Genomic DNA, 15780 nt, shown 5'->3' on the forward strand with positions numbered 1-15780 from the left:
ATGTAGGCTGGGAGACCAAAATGGAGGTTACCCCATCCCAAGTCTGTTTAATCTTGCTCTTTTGTTGCTCTAATGGAAGAGAGGACAATCAACTGAGTGCTGATAATTAATGCAGTTTCATTAATCATCATCATCATCATCACAATGTCTTTCTCTACAGGAAGATGTACATTTAAAAGGTACAGTATGTCAAAACAGCGCTGTTACACATATCTAAGTGTGAGACACACATGCAAAAAATGTCCAAAATGCCCAAACACCCTCTCACACCTTGCATCAGTCCCTTCTTACTCAGCCTCTGTGGTCACTAGTGTGAACATATCTTGTTAGGGCCCGAGCACCGAGGTGTGGCCGCTGAAGCAGCTGCTGCACCGTAGGTGCAAGGCCCTATTGTTGTTACTCAGATTATTCAATGTCACGGGTCCGCACCACAGGTGCTCGGATCCGCCATCGCCGCTTGCGGCAGTATTTACTTTATTTTCCACACAGATACGTGCTCCACTAAAAATGGAGAGCATATTTCATATTCTTTTCTCTTCTCTCTCTCTTTCTCTCTCTCTCTCTCTCTCTCTCTCTCTCTCTCTCTCGCTGTCTCAACACAGGGAAGATGCTTCCCCTGTTAGACGTGTGTGTAAGTACTGTATGTATGTGTGTGTGTGTGTGTGTGTGTGTGTGTGTGTGTGTGTGTACATGTGTGTGTTACAAATAACAATAAAAACTTTTGAATGCACATGGCTGACTGAGTATACATTCAGATAATATGTTCTGCTTTGGACAGATGAGAATGTCATTATGGGATCTAGAAGCACTAACATTGCTGTAAGTATGTTACACATTTTACCAAATTCTTCTTCCATAATATTACCTGTTATTGTGTGATCCTAAAATAGTAAAATCCACAAACTTGTGAGTGAACAAGTTGAATATGTAACGTTTCTTTGTCCTTCCATCAGACTGGTGTGATGGGCGATCAAGACATGGCAATGCCATCTACAGCAGCTGTATCAGGTAAGAACACTGTTGTGTATTCAGATGTGATTTATTAAAAGCATAAGCCAATAAAAACCAGGATACACTATGTTGGAGTTTTGATAATTAACTGATGTAAGAACACAGACAAATGCTTGTACTGCTTTGTGTGCCTATGTGTACGAAGTGTCATCGTATTCATACTTATTCATACATAATTGGTGTGGAACATTTTGGTGGCAGATAAGATGATACATACACTGTTCATTATTCATTTGATTTCACAAAAATGGAGAGGGACTATTCCACTATCCAACACATCCAACTTGTTATAGTGCTCAGTTCAAAACAGCATCCACGACAGTGGAGGTGCCTTTGGCATGGACATTTTGCACATCTTGCCATGCACAATCAATTCTGAATGATGTACACAGGTTTTAAGTAACATACTACAATGCTCAAAAAAATGAAGGAAACACTGGTTCATTTAAGCATTATCGCACCAGTGGGAGTGGTGTTGTTGGCCTATATCGCCGCGCCGTCTCTGGATATTGCTTAATATCACCACTGATAAAATGTGTCTCGTCCAATCAGATATTGCTAAATCGTTCGACCGGACCTAACTGTTGTATAAAGGAGTATAGCATCAAGTCAGTCACGCTTGTGGAATATACTGTAGATCTGGCCAGATATGTAACAGAGGTGGTTGTGAATTAGGTTCACCTGCTTTGATGTCAACTAAATTTTCTGGTCCCTCTAGAGGCCATCGGGCCCTCAGGTAACCCTTATGAAGTCTGTTTCTAATAGTGTGGTCTGAGACATTCACACCAGCGGCCTGCTTGAGGTCATTCTGTACGGCTTTAGCAAGGCTCCTACTGTTCCTCCTTGCACAAAGGAGCAGATATTGGTCCTGCTATTGGGTTAAGCACCTTCTATCACCCTGCCCTGCTCTCCTAGAGCAACTGCCTGTCTTCTCGAATCTCTTCCATGCTCTTGAGACGGCAGTGGGAGACACAGCAATCTTTCTGGCAATGGAAAGTATTGGTGTGCCATTCTGGTGGAGTTGGACTACAGTACCTGTGCAACCTCTGTAGGCTCCAGATACTGGCTTATGCTACCAGTAGTAACACTGACCCCATCCAAATGCAAAACTAGTGAGAAATCAGTCAAGAAGGATGACAGTGGATGACCACTGAATGACACCTGTTAAGCCATTCCTGTTTTGGGGGTCGTCTCACAGTTGGTCCTGTAGTATAGGCCTACCTGTAGAAAATTTCGTTGACATCAAAGCAGGTGATCCAGATTCACAACCACCTCTGTTACATATCAGGCCAGGCCAATATCCCACAAGTGTGACTGACTTGATGCTATACTCCTATGAACCAGTGTTCCCTTAATTTTTTTTTTTTAGCCGTGTTCACAGTACATACAGTATACATACTGCATACTGTACTGTCATCCAGACAGTGTCCTTTCAGAGAAGACCTTGAATATTTCAGGAAAGCAATGCCATAATGATTTATGCATATATTTAAAACAGTATTGTTTCATAGAGGAAGAGTCCAAGTGCTTACTGTAAATGGCCAGTCTGCAGTCTAAACCGGTCTAAATGGATTGAAAAAACATGATTAAGAAGTCTCCAGACTGTTGAACAGCTGAAACTCTATTTTGGGTAGGAGTAGGACCACATTTCATTCTCAAACATCAACGCAGCGTTAGCCTCCTCAGTTCCAAAACTTTTACAGAATGTTGTTAAATGAAGAGATGAAGCAAAACACTTGAAACCTTTTAAAATACTATATGCGTTGAGAATCAGCAATATAGCAGCAAATGTAAATGTTCGGCTAGCAGTACTTACAGACCTACTCACCTAGACTTAAACCTAGAAGTGCCGCGCCCCGGTCATCAAACCGGTTTGACCAGTCAAAGCGGTTTGAGGTCAAACCAACATGGCGCTTCAAGTAATACGTCACAGTGGTCATTTGACCGGCGCTTGGCCGTTCTAGTGTCAAAGGAACCATATGGGATTTTGGCCAAAACTGGTACTGCAATCACTTTCAAAATACCGTAGAGCGGTGTATTCCTTCCCCCTCCCTCTGAGCCGAATTTGGCAACCCGGATGCCAAAACACTACTGACTACTAGATAAGTGGAGGGTGAACATTTTATGATTAATTGAAATCTATTTCATACATACGGTTCCTGTAAAATAAACAAAAGCATATTAATACCATATTAGCTGCCCCCATGTATTAACCTCACAGCTGTAGAAATTTAGCAAAATCATTGTATAAGCCACCGTTAACAGTTGGGAAATTACGGTACCATTACACCCCTAACCTGAACTAAACCACAGTGAAATGTAGCCCTATTCACCTTTCACTGTGGTTTAGTGCAGGCCGCCAACATACAGTAGACAGAAAACGTGACAAAAATATTAATTAGTCTACATAACAATAAGAGTCTTCATTTGAGTAACACCTACAGGTGATACTCAAGAACAATCAAGAATTCAGCATTCTTTAAAGGAGAACATTTGCAAGCCTATAGCCTAAGCATTTCCTAGTATAGAGACATGCTATGTGGTTGTTTCATAATGATTGATCATATTGTGGTTTGATTGCATGTTTAAGATACCAGGATGGTCCTGGAATCTGAACAGGGAGTAAGTATGCCTGTATTTTTTGTTTATTTAAATGTCCATGTGCATTTTCTATACAGATTTGGATGCTAATTATTCTGTTAATAAGCTATTAAATGCCTATATCCCTGTTTCTTCTCCATATCTTAAGTCTACAGTGCATCTTGTGTACTCCTCCATCCCTGATATCCCGATTGTGGCTGACCAAGAGGACTCCAGTGTGGAGCATGTGTATTAGTCCATGGGCCAAAGACCCAAAATATAGCATACCGGTACCATCTGGGTGGGCAAATTCTAGTTGTGATTTTTTTATACCTACACATCCCTAGTTTATGTTTTGATATGATAGACCTCTGAGATTGGTAGCTTTTTAGTGGTTATCACCTAATGAAGTACACCACCCTCTACAATAAATCGCATTTTAGACACCTGGTGCATATCCTGGTTGAACCCATGGTTAAGATATTTATCAGTGTTGTATAATATTGAGTGTGGTATCATTTTAAAGAGTACATCCTAAGCTTTCATTCAGGCACATTGGTGGAGCCCTCTGATTAACACAGAGGTCACTGGAGCTCTTTGAGCCAACAAAAACACAACATTTTCAACCATTTCCGCCTAAACTATACACTTTCTTTATGCCCTGTGGCATCAGAGAATATTACAGACACAAAAGACAGAAACTAAAATACTCTCAGGACTCCAAGGATTCAAAAAATGTATGCTTTACCCATACTACTCCATTAAGGGATGTAATTTCAGGGCCAAACTAAAAAGGATGACCAAAATAAGAAGCAGGGCCAAAATTCCGCACATGGAACTCCTCGGGCCCCCTTCTGTTTCCTCCCCATATGTATCAATTTTGTATTTTGTATCATATAATATCACTTACAGTATGTCAACTGTCATATATTGTTGTGACCTCCACATCTTCCCTGTTTCAGGTACGTATCTGTCCATGTCTTATTTTGTAATCTTATATTCCAACACCACCCCAAGGACTTATATGTGTATACACACTGTGGAAACGTTTGTTGTAATATTATTATGAGTAGAAGAGGCCAATGAGTTGAAAAGAGCAAAATACACTGAAATAGCAGAGGAGGCAGCCCAGCAAAGTTGGAGTGCATGACTAAGGCCTATTGAAATCGGCGCACATGGGTTTGTGGCCAGATCTGCTATTGGCTTTCTTTCTGAATTGGGCATTTGTGGACGAAGTCTAAGGCAGGTGGTTACCATGTCCCTGGCAGCAGAACAAGCAAGTGAATGGTTGTGGGTTAGGAGAAGTTAGACTTCCTGGGGTGCAAGCTAAGGTAGCTAACTGTCTTATTTGTTTTGTGTTTGTGACGGACTATTAGGGTTAGGGTTTTCTAGGGTTATGGTTCAGTACGCATCAACGGAACGGACCAACCTAACCAGCCTAGACCATGCCAAGGTTGGTTAAGAGTATTTGGATATTGGATATTGCAATGTGTTATTATGGTGGCAGCATGGAGGGGAGTGTCTCTAGGATGCTGGTTTTACTGTTAAGCCTTCATGAGGTGTTGTGGGCCTAACTTAATGAAACATCGTTGAATGAGGGTGCCCACTTGATAACCCCAATGACATGCTGCATACTGTATACTGCTGTTCGATTGGCCATTTGTCAGCAGTATACTGGTGTGTTTGTGACCATTAGTCGGCAGATTGGTGGTTAGCTTGCTCCTTTAAGTTCATTTGGGCAGAGGCTTCTTAATATATTTTTACCTTGAATTTTGGCACAAGGGATTATAACAAGTATTAATGTAATTATGGTGTGTCATGAGACTGTGACCAACAAACATGATTTTTAATATTTCATGATTTGACGTGAAACTGCTATTGAGCTATCTAGCCTGCTTAGGAAAGTGAGAAAAAACATGGGCCTATAGCCTACCTAACCTATTTCATAACATCTAAAACAACACAAAGGCCTACCATAAAGTAATTGATATATTTCATGTTCCAATCAATGTAATATTGACCTTAAAGTGTTGTTTAGGAAAGGAAAATATGACATTTGTGTTCATGGCTCCGTCACAAAAAGTTCATATTTGAATGAGCAATAATGGACAGATAGTTTGGCATCATCTATAAATCACCAAGGGACAGAAGTTATCCTCTGATCTTCATATTTAGAGTTGCCCAAGGTTTTTGCAAAGCGCGCACCTGTTTGCTCTATGACTGATGGCAGTGCCCGAGATCAGATGAAAATTCTTGGATAGTGACAATTTGGATAATGTAGGCAGAAATATAAAGATAGATAGCCTAAAGGTAGGCCTATATCAAACTATAAAGGGCAATGTTTAGGGCACTAGAAAACAAATGCAAAGATATAATAGCTTGAACCCCGACGTGCAGAAGGAATGAAGAATGACCGGCAAACTACTTCTATACTATACTTCACTTTAGCAAAAACATAGCCTAAACATAGCCTATCCCAAAAGAGATGTTAGGCCTACATGACATATCATGCTAATAATTTAGTACGCTTTAGGCTACATCAGCAATATATGACCCTGGGTCATATTGGAAACGTACTGTACCTTAACGTAGGCCTAGAGGTCTTTCCTTCATAAGGTAGCCTACTATTTTCTATTAAGTAAATCTACCAAATGTATCACACATTGCATACCACATTACTGCAAGCAGAAGAAATGACAATGGACATGGATGCATAGAATCTCATTCCAGACTGCGCTGCTTGGAAAATCATAATTAGAAACTATTAGAAATGACAGCGCATAAATGTAAGCTAGTTAATATCAGATGGCATAGGCTAGGCCTACACATGTTTTTTTGTATGTACTGTACGTTTGTTTTTTCTGAATCATACATACGATAATTCCAGAGATGATCTAAGATCAAATGAAGGGTGATTTCTACTTAACATTTTTATTAATGAGGCCCCTGGCTCAGAGGTCAGTTGCATCTGAGGGTTTAGCAGCATCAGGAGGGTGAAGAAGATGGTTGATGATGGAGAAGAGCAATTTGGAGTGGTTTTGATGGTTATTGATGAGTGTGGAGTAATATCTTGTTTTTGCCTGAGAGAGGGCTTCTTTGTAGTTCGTGATGTGTTCTTTAAATGTTTCACAATGGACAGTGAGATTGGATCTTCTGTATCGTCTCTCGAGCCTACACCCTGTGGTCTTCATCCTGCGGTGCTCAAGGATGAACCAGGGGAAAGGACCAGAGAAAGACACTAACATGTGGTGAGAGGTGCTACAAAGTCCTGAGAGAGAGGGCCTGGTTGTAGTGTTCAACTAAGAGTAAGGGTGGTGGGTGACGAGATGAGTCGCTATGGAGTCAGATAGCGTCAAAGTAGATTAGGGGCTGTGTGGACCCAGACAACGTGAAGTGAACACATTCAAAGGAGGTCATATTGAGTTTGACCAGGATGTGAGCACGATGCATAACATTAAGACCGCCACCATGGCCAAGGCTGTGAGGCTTCAGGATATAGCCATAACCTGGGGAGTGGCTTGGTTGAGAGTTATGAAATCTGTGTGTTTCTCCTGTGAGAGTTAGAATTATGAACAGGGAATGCTGATATGCTAAATTGTTTAACACAGCATACGTGTGAAGTGCTGTCCAATCTTTAAGAATTACTTCATCTGATATTGATCATGCGTATGGCAAAGGAAGACATGAGATCGTTGGCCTTGGAATTTTGAAATTGGAACCTGACGTGGAGATGCTTTTCCATGTCAAAGATGGGGTTTTTTATAGTAAATCTGAGCGTTGCCATGGATTTGAGCTTACACACAGTCTAAGATCAAATCTGTGCGTAAGAACATTTTACAAATGAGGTCCCAGGTTCCTGGATTTCTTCCAGCAGAAAGTGGACACCATCCATGGGCAGCTCCAGTCTCCTGGGCTCTGCCCCACACTGCCCCAACAGGATTCTCACCACTCAGCTGCCGGCTCACCTCAGTGCTGCCTATCTGGCTTCTCTCCACTCGATGCCGACCGAGTAAAAAAACTCACCTCAGCCAAGACCTCAACAGCAGCCTTGACCTAATGTCCACCACCCTGATCAAGACCTGTCTTCCCATGCTCTGTCATCCAGTGGAAAACATCATAAATGCATCTCTGGTGTGGTACCATCCAGCTTCATCACCTTTCTGAGCTCATCGGCCTTAGTGGCACAGCACTGTCCTGGTTCCAGTCCTACTTCACAGACCGGAAACAATTTATCACTCTCAATGGCTCCAACTCTGATCTAGCACCCGCTACTCCTAGGTCATATTATCCGTAACCATGAACTCAGCTTCCACTGCTATACCGATGACACTTTATATCAGCACAAACTCCTCATGCCAGCTCCCACACACAGAACTTGTAAACTGCCTGCAGGAACTCAAATCATGGATGACCACAAACTTACTCAAACTCAACAGTAATAGGACAGAGCTCATGGTGGCAGACCCTGCACCACTGCTCAGGAAAGTTGGAGACCTGGCCCTGGTTGTGGAAGGCTGATCCATTTCCCCATCTCCTGAGGCGTCATTCTTCCAGTCCCACATCAACATCACCAAGTCCGCCTTCTACCACCTCAGAAACATCTCACAACTTTGGCCTTCACTCACACATTCAGTAACACCCATCCATGCCTTAATCACCTCCTGTCTGGACTACTGCAATGGTATTCTGACTGGACTGCCCACCAAGGCCCTTAGCAGACTCTGAGTATGTCCATAACTCAGCTGCCAGGGTGTGTGGCAGTATGGTTTGTTTGGGTGTTGTACTGTGTTTGGTTTTCGTCAAACATAGCGCCTGGAGTTCAGTGCAAAAAGTTCAATCTTAGTCTCATCTGCCATAAAGCCTTTTTCTACATGGTAGCAGAATATTTCAGTGTATATTGCACTAATCTCCAAGCGCTATGTTTGGCGAAAACCAAACGCAGTACACCGCCGAAAACACACCATACAGTACCTACTGTGAAGCATGGTGGGGGCAACATTATGCTGTGGGGATGTTTCTCTTCAGCGGTTCTGGGCAATTGGTCAAGATAAAAGGGAAAATGGATGTTGTCAAGTACAACCAAATTATTGAGGAAAACCTGTGTCCCTCTGCTAGACAACTGAAGATGGGCAGGTCATTCACCTTCCAACACAACAATGATCCTAAATATACTGCCAAAATAACAAAGCAGTGGCTTAAGGATGGGAAGTTGAATGTCCCTGATTGGCCAAGTCAGAGCCCTGACTTAAATCCTGTAGAAAATCTGTGGATTGACTTGAAGACAGCAGTCCATCGCCATTCCCCACAGAATTTGACTTAATTTGAGCAATTCTGCAAGGAAAATTGGGCAAATATTCCCCAATCTAGGGGTGCAAAGCTAATAGAGACATATCTAAACAGATTGATGGCTGTAATCAAAGTAAAAGGAAGCCCTACAAAGTATTAAATCAGGGATATGCTGACTTTTCCAACCCTGTTACTCTTTCATTTTTTTTAATTAATTTTCAGAACTGTTGCCTTTTTTCATTATTTTGATGTTTGATGCTAAATTCCTAAATAAAAATGGGCTTTGATTTCAGGCTGTAAGGCAAATAAAGTAACTATTTCAAAGGGGTATGATGATTTTCTAAAGGCATTGTATGTACTGTAGCACCTACATGTATGTACACCGAACTTTCCTATACACACATATACAGATACTTACAGAGGAATTTGTTAGCTAATCATTCCTGGCCTGATTTATGGGACATTTTGATAATAAAAATAATAATATTTTTTTACTATGGACAGTATATTTTGATTTCCTAGGTAATGAAAGCAGATATCCTGAAATCCCCCTGTAATTGTAATCTTGTTTGTAAACAAAATGATTGTGCGCCTGACTTTATCATATTATGTTCAAAATCTATCTACCGGAAATATGCAAAATCATGCATATTTAATGAGGCAACTCCTCATTTGCATTATTAAACATACACATTTTAAAACTTGCAATACTTTTTTTTCATACTTGTGTAAGTAATCAACTGAGGAAGTTTCATGGTGATATCTATTATTTTAAAATGTTACCCTATTCACCTGTAGTTTCTCACTTTAAATCCCGAATATGGGGGAATGTGGTAAAAGAAAACTAGCAGACAGGTGGGGAAATGCACTGTATGTTGTCACAGAGAACAATTGTGACATTCATGTGTAGACCTATAAGATCCACAACTCTTCTACTGGCCATGAAAAGATTGTGAAGGAGACGAAACAGAAGGGGGCCCGAGGAGTTCCATGTGCGGAATTTTGGCCCTGCTTCTTATTTTGGTCATCCTTTTTAGTTTGGCCCTGAAATTACATCCCTTAATGGAGTAGTATGGGTAAAGCATACATTTTTTAAATCCTTGGAGTCCTGAGAGTATTTTAGTTTCTGTCTTTTGTGTCTGTAATATTCTCTGATGCCACAGGGCATAAAGAAAGTGTATAGTTTAGGCGGAAATGGTTGAAAATGTTGTGTTTTTGTTGGCTCAAAGAGCTCCAGTGACCTCTGTGTTAATCAGAGGGCTCCACCAATGTGCTTGAATGAAAGCTTAGGATGTACTCTTTAAAATGATACCACACTCAATATTATACAACACTGATAAGTATCTTAACCATGGGTTCAACCAGGATATGCACCAGGTGTCTAAAATGCGATTTATTGTAGAGGGTGGTGTACTTCATTAGGTGATAACCACTAAAAAGCTACCAATCTCAGAGGTCTATCACATCAAAACATAAACTAGGGATGTGTAGGAATAAAAAAATCACAACTAGAATTTGCCCACCCAGATGGTACCGGTAGCCGGTCTGGCCCATGGACTATATAGCCAACTTCAACCCACACAGGACAACAACATTTACAATGTCCTGCGGATCGCCTGATTTTGCTGCTTTATAAAGGACTCAGTCAGAATAATTAGGATGCTATATGCCCTTGGAAAGATTTTTATAAAGTCACTTGATTTGAGTCGTGTGCTTTTTTAAAAGCATCTTTGTTGAATATTTGAGTCTTGCTTGCTGTTTTTCTCTGAATTTTCTCAATTCATCATAAATATTTGCTTCACTGTTAAGTGCACATCTGAATACACCTGTGCTCATAGCTTCATCTCTTTTGTTGCCATGTTGAGAATCTACCTGTAATCTTGTCTTCCCTGGTGTGCATAATCAAGCTTCCTACTGTACTATGTTCTGTATGTTACAAGAATTAGTTTATTAAGAACAAACTAAACTTTTCACATTATTTTGGTTTGCTTGTTGATTAATATCATCTGTATGGCCAGAGACTGTAAGGGTGGCTCCAGAAGTACCTCAGGATTTGGCCAAGGGAATGTTTAAACGTGTCTTCAACATTAGGACAGAATTCGCTGAAGCAGTGGCAAGCTACAAGTAATCTGACTCCATAAAATTAAGAAGTTGACTTCAAATAATTACCAAGTAGTTTATCAACAATAGCAAAGTAGTGACATGGCATGCAAGATGAGATATGCATGGTGGTGATGAATGAACAATTTATCAGCAGTAAGCCATAAAAGTAAATATAACCAATATTACTCGAATTGGATGTATGGTCAAATCAGATCAAAATCCACTGACAAGATAGATTGACCAAAGTACAAGCCATACACTTAACAAATAAACATGTTAGGTGTCAAATACATCAGATTAAGCAATGCCAATAAAATGCCCAAAAAGAGAGAGAGAGAGACAGAGAGAGAGAGAGAGAGAGAGGGGGGGGGCAGGGAGGGAGAGAGAGAGAGAGAGAGAGAGAGAGAGAGAGAGAGGCCAGGGAGAAAACGACAGAGTGAGCTGGCAGGGCAGAGCCAGAGCATAGCAGGTAAAGGCAAATATAGCAGAGAAAGAAAAATCCATGTTCCTCCCATGTGTCCCCATCCAAAACAGAAATGAGCACGGCATTCATCTGGAGACCCCCGAATCACCAGGGGTTCTCTTTTATCTGAGAGCAGGGGTCTCCGACTGGGCATCAGTTATCCCAGATACATCATATGCATTAACTACTGTACAACTGACATGTTATTGATCACATGGGGACCTTAAACATGACACCAAACATGAAAAGATGATAATTTCTCATTTGACAACACACACAGACAAATGTACATTTATGCTTGAATGTAACTCCAATTAAAAGTCTCTGGAACTTAACCTGACCAGAATTGACTGTGTTTTCACTGACACCTCAAGCCAGGCACTACCCATCTTAGTCACACTACTTTTCAAAAATGTTGAAGGAGGAAAGATAAAAGTATTGCTGTAGTCATAAGTTTGCATACAAATGCTAAAGTTGACTAAAAAGAGGTATAAAAAAAATCAAGTCCAAAAAGTCAAGATACAGATATGTGAATGAGCTTGAACAGCCAAGTTAAATCTGACTGCTGAGTTTTAATGTCAGCCTAAAATAGTTTCAGCAGGATGTGAGAAGGATGAGGATGTGGTAATGGCAATATTCATATGATGTGTGACAGTAAATGACACGATAGCACCTCCATCATCTCTCCCTGTTCTGCAAGTACTGTAATATGCATTAGTAGGCCAAACAAGTTACATTCCTCCCTTCACTTCATAGGAGCCAAAGTTAACACCTGTAGAAAAGACCACCACTGACAAAGCACACAAGACATACAGCTGCTCCTGTCTGACCATAACAGTTGATTAATCAGTTATTTTCTCTCACTACTACTTCATAAAGGATATGTTTCGTCCAGAGTATTTAGCTGATGTAAACTATTTACAGTACACATTTAAGAAAGTAATATTTTTGGAAAACATCAGTCTTTGTGTTTGTGGACGTGCGCATGTGTCACACCTCTCTTAAAATGCAGCAGTAACTTATGTCACAAGAAAGCGGAAGTGATACATGTTGTTTTCCTGTGCCATCCATGAACTACTTCACTCTAATTGTATTTGTTGGTGGACTCTACATTAGTATCTCTGTTGCTTCATAAATGGAGATGTTATACTTCACCCTTTCTGTTGTATCTACCATCTTCTTTATCTGTGAGTAATACAATGACATGGGATATTTGCTCAATTTTAAAATGAGGAAATTATACACCTGAATTTCATCGCTGGGTTGAAACATATTATTAGTCATTGAAAAAATAATGAGACTGAGCTTTACTAAAATGAGAATAGCTGTCTGTAAAGAACAATAATGTTTGTTTTTGATTCTTTATATAATATGATTATTTAACTCAGATAGTCTGTTGGCTCTTACACATGGATTAATTGGTAAAACAACATTAGACAAAAACACAGTGTTGTTGTCTGTTTCTTATCAATGTGGTTATGAGATCATGTGATCATGTACAGAAGTGATCAAATCTGAAGCTGAATGTGAAACAGTTAGCTTGAGAATGCAAAGAGAAATGCGTACTGAAAAAGGTATTCCTTATATTCATGTATTTATTTCCCACATTTTCAGATCCCACTCAGAACACCAAAGCTCAAGGTCAGTGTGATTACGAATAGCACGATGCACTACTAAACGTTAAAGGCACCCTTACAAGATATGCTCTTGGGGTCCCCATCTGGTCGAGAAGCACAATACTAAATTGACTAAATATGCGTGTTTTGAAACAAAGTATGAACTCAACTCCAATATAATATTGAGGGAATGCACCGACTGTAGTCTGTAGGAAAATATCTATGAATTCCTGTTTCCTACCTGAAACTAGAAAGTTGCTATAGGTCGGTAGTCCACTACAGAGTGCCGCTTGCCACTCAGACATTTGCAATGTGCCATTAAAATGATTTCGGAAACATTATGTTAAGGTCGAAAACTGTTAAGGGTGCTTATAACCTAGCTATTAACAAAGATTTTTTTCCCACCACAAACCTGAAGATTTTTACTCCTTCATGTATTTGTATAGATTTTGTCATGTGATGCGTGGTTTAGGTTTGGGTATTTACATTAATTTCATGACCAATGAACCTAGAAAGATTATTGCCTCTTAGATTAGAATGTACAGTAGAAGTCAAAAAGGAAATAGGAACCTACAGTGTCCATGTTAGGTCATCCTCTGTGTCATAGTCAGGTATCAGGCATCAGATGAAAACACATCAGGTCTTGGGAAATCCTTTCTTTTTTTTTGTGATCAAATGTTTATTAAGAATGAATGGTCAAATCACACACCGAGAAACATACACAAAGCGTAATGATGGCAGACTACATACAAGTAAGTACCCCCCCCCCCTCCCCCCTCCCCAGACACACAAAACACAAACAAAGCCCACCCACAACCTAAATACAACATACACTCAAAAACAAGGCATGATAGGAAGGCAAAATAAAAGAATAGGGAAATCCTTTCTGAAATGTATGGAATTGCACTCAAGTCTCAGAGATGAAAATGTGTCAGGTCAACTGTGATGTGTATGGACACCACTGGAAACAATAATATGTAAAAGAAGAAAAGACCACATGCAGCTAAATATAAAACTTCTACTTCTGCTACAGTAGCTTCTACTAGTCATTTTACAATCGTACATCATGCTGAACTAGTTTCTCTCATATTGATGTATTTATTTCACGTGTTGTTTTTTAGATCCTATTCAGCACACACAAGCTGAAACTCAGTTTGCAAACCCTGATAGCTTGATACAGTACATGGTATGGTAATTCCACTCCCCAAGTGCTGCTGTAGCAGGCAACTAACTGCTCCGGGTCAGTGTATGCTTCACCTCACTGTGTGCTGTGTGTGTTTCACTAATTCACGGATTGGGATAAATGCAGAGACCAAATTTCAGTTAGTAAATCCTTGATTTGGTGGGCATGTAGCCCCAGTAGACTTTGACAAAAACATTTTGTTTGGTCCCCAGTGGCCAATCAACCCCGAAACCCCAAAAATGCAGGTTTTCCTAAATAACTACCTAAAACGTGGCACTGAGGACGACGAAATGTTTATGGTATGTTGGTCTCAAGAGCCCACATCAACTTAGCTTATAACCAGTCATTTGTGATTTGCACCCCTATGGTAAAAACTGAAAATGCAATTTAATAGCCCGTATCTTCAGATGATATGTTATGAACTGCCAAGTTTTGTGGAATTGCATCCATGGGGCCTATAACATAATTTTATTTATGTGTACATTTAGTGACTGTACACCCATCGGCCTGTAGATGGTGCTATTGAGCGAAGGGTTGCTGGTTTAGGATGATACTGTCACACACTGACGCGCGCAACACACACACACACACACACACACGCACACACACACGCACACGCACACGCACACGCACACGCACACGCACACGCACACGCACACAGGCACACACGCACAAACACACACACATCTACACACACACGTACGCACGCACACATAAACACACAGACACACAAACAGGCACACACAGAAAGACACACACACACTCACAAACACACCAACCACACACACACACACACATACTCACATACTCACAAAAGCAAACTCACACATGCACACACTCATTATGACCACTGTGCAGCGAAGCCGCGGTCATATGGGTTTAGGTTTTACCACTTTGAGATCATTTACTTGATGTAAAGTGCAATATAAATAAAATGTATTGTCATTATCATTATTATTATTATTAGTCTGTCAGTTTTTTTTATATATGGAATTTTCCGTCAAGGATTCCTGGGACACTGAAAGGCCGGGGTGCACGAAGCTTGGTAGACTTAGGAGATACTTTTAGCCTTAAAATTATTTGTGAATACGGGCCATGATCATGAACAATAACTAATCACATATTTTGTGCTTGTGCTTTCAGGTATCCCACAAGCTTCTATAAACGTAGTCCCTGAAGTCATCAGACAGTCTGACTCAGTACATCTGACCTGTTCCTCATCTTATTCGATATCAAAATGTACTTTTTGTATAAAGCCAGCGCATGTGTCAAGCTGTACCTCTGAACAGCACTCTGAATCATGCACCTTGGCACTGTCTGGAAATGATCTGTGGCCATCATCATTGCGGCCAAGGGAGATTGCAGAAATTGAACTGCTGTGTTCCTATAATGTTCAAACAGAATCACAAATGTCACCATATTCTGAATCGGCTAGAGTCTTTGTTGTAGGTAAGATGATGCAAAAATGTAAGCTCATTTATACAAAAAGGAATCACATAGGCTACTGTATGTGTCCATATGTAATTCATAATAAGGAG

At 40.4% G+C, this 15780-nt stretch overlaps 1 long non-coding RNA gene across 1 annotated transcript; it reads left to right on the top strand.

Moving 5' to 3' along the window:
- The first annotated feature begins 786 nt into the window (after positions 1–786).
- On the top strand, positions 787–3810 carry LOC134095594 (uncharacterized). Its single transcript, XR_009940580.1, has 4 exons — positions 787–819; positions 954–1008; positions 3602–3633; positions 3761–3810. It is a non-coding gene; the product is annotated as an uncharacterized LOC134095594 (long non-coding RNA).
- Positions 3811–15780: the final 11970 nt, after the last annotated feature.

This window comes from Sardina pilchardus, chromosome 11 (assembly GCF_963854185.1).
Source record: "Sardina pilchardus chromosome 11, fSarPil1.1, whole genome shotgun sequence".
Classification (NCBI taxonomy): Eukaryota; Metazoa; Chordata; class Actinopteri; order Clupeiformes; family Clupeidae; genus Sardina; species Sardina pilchardus.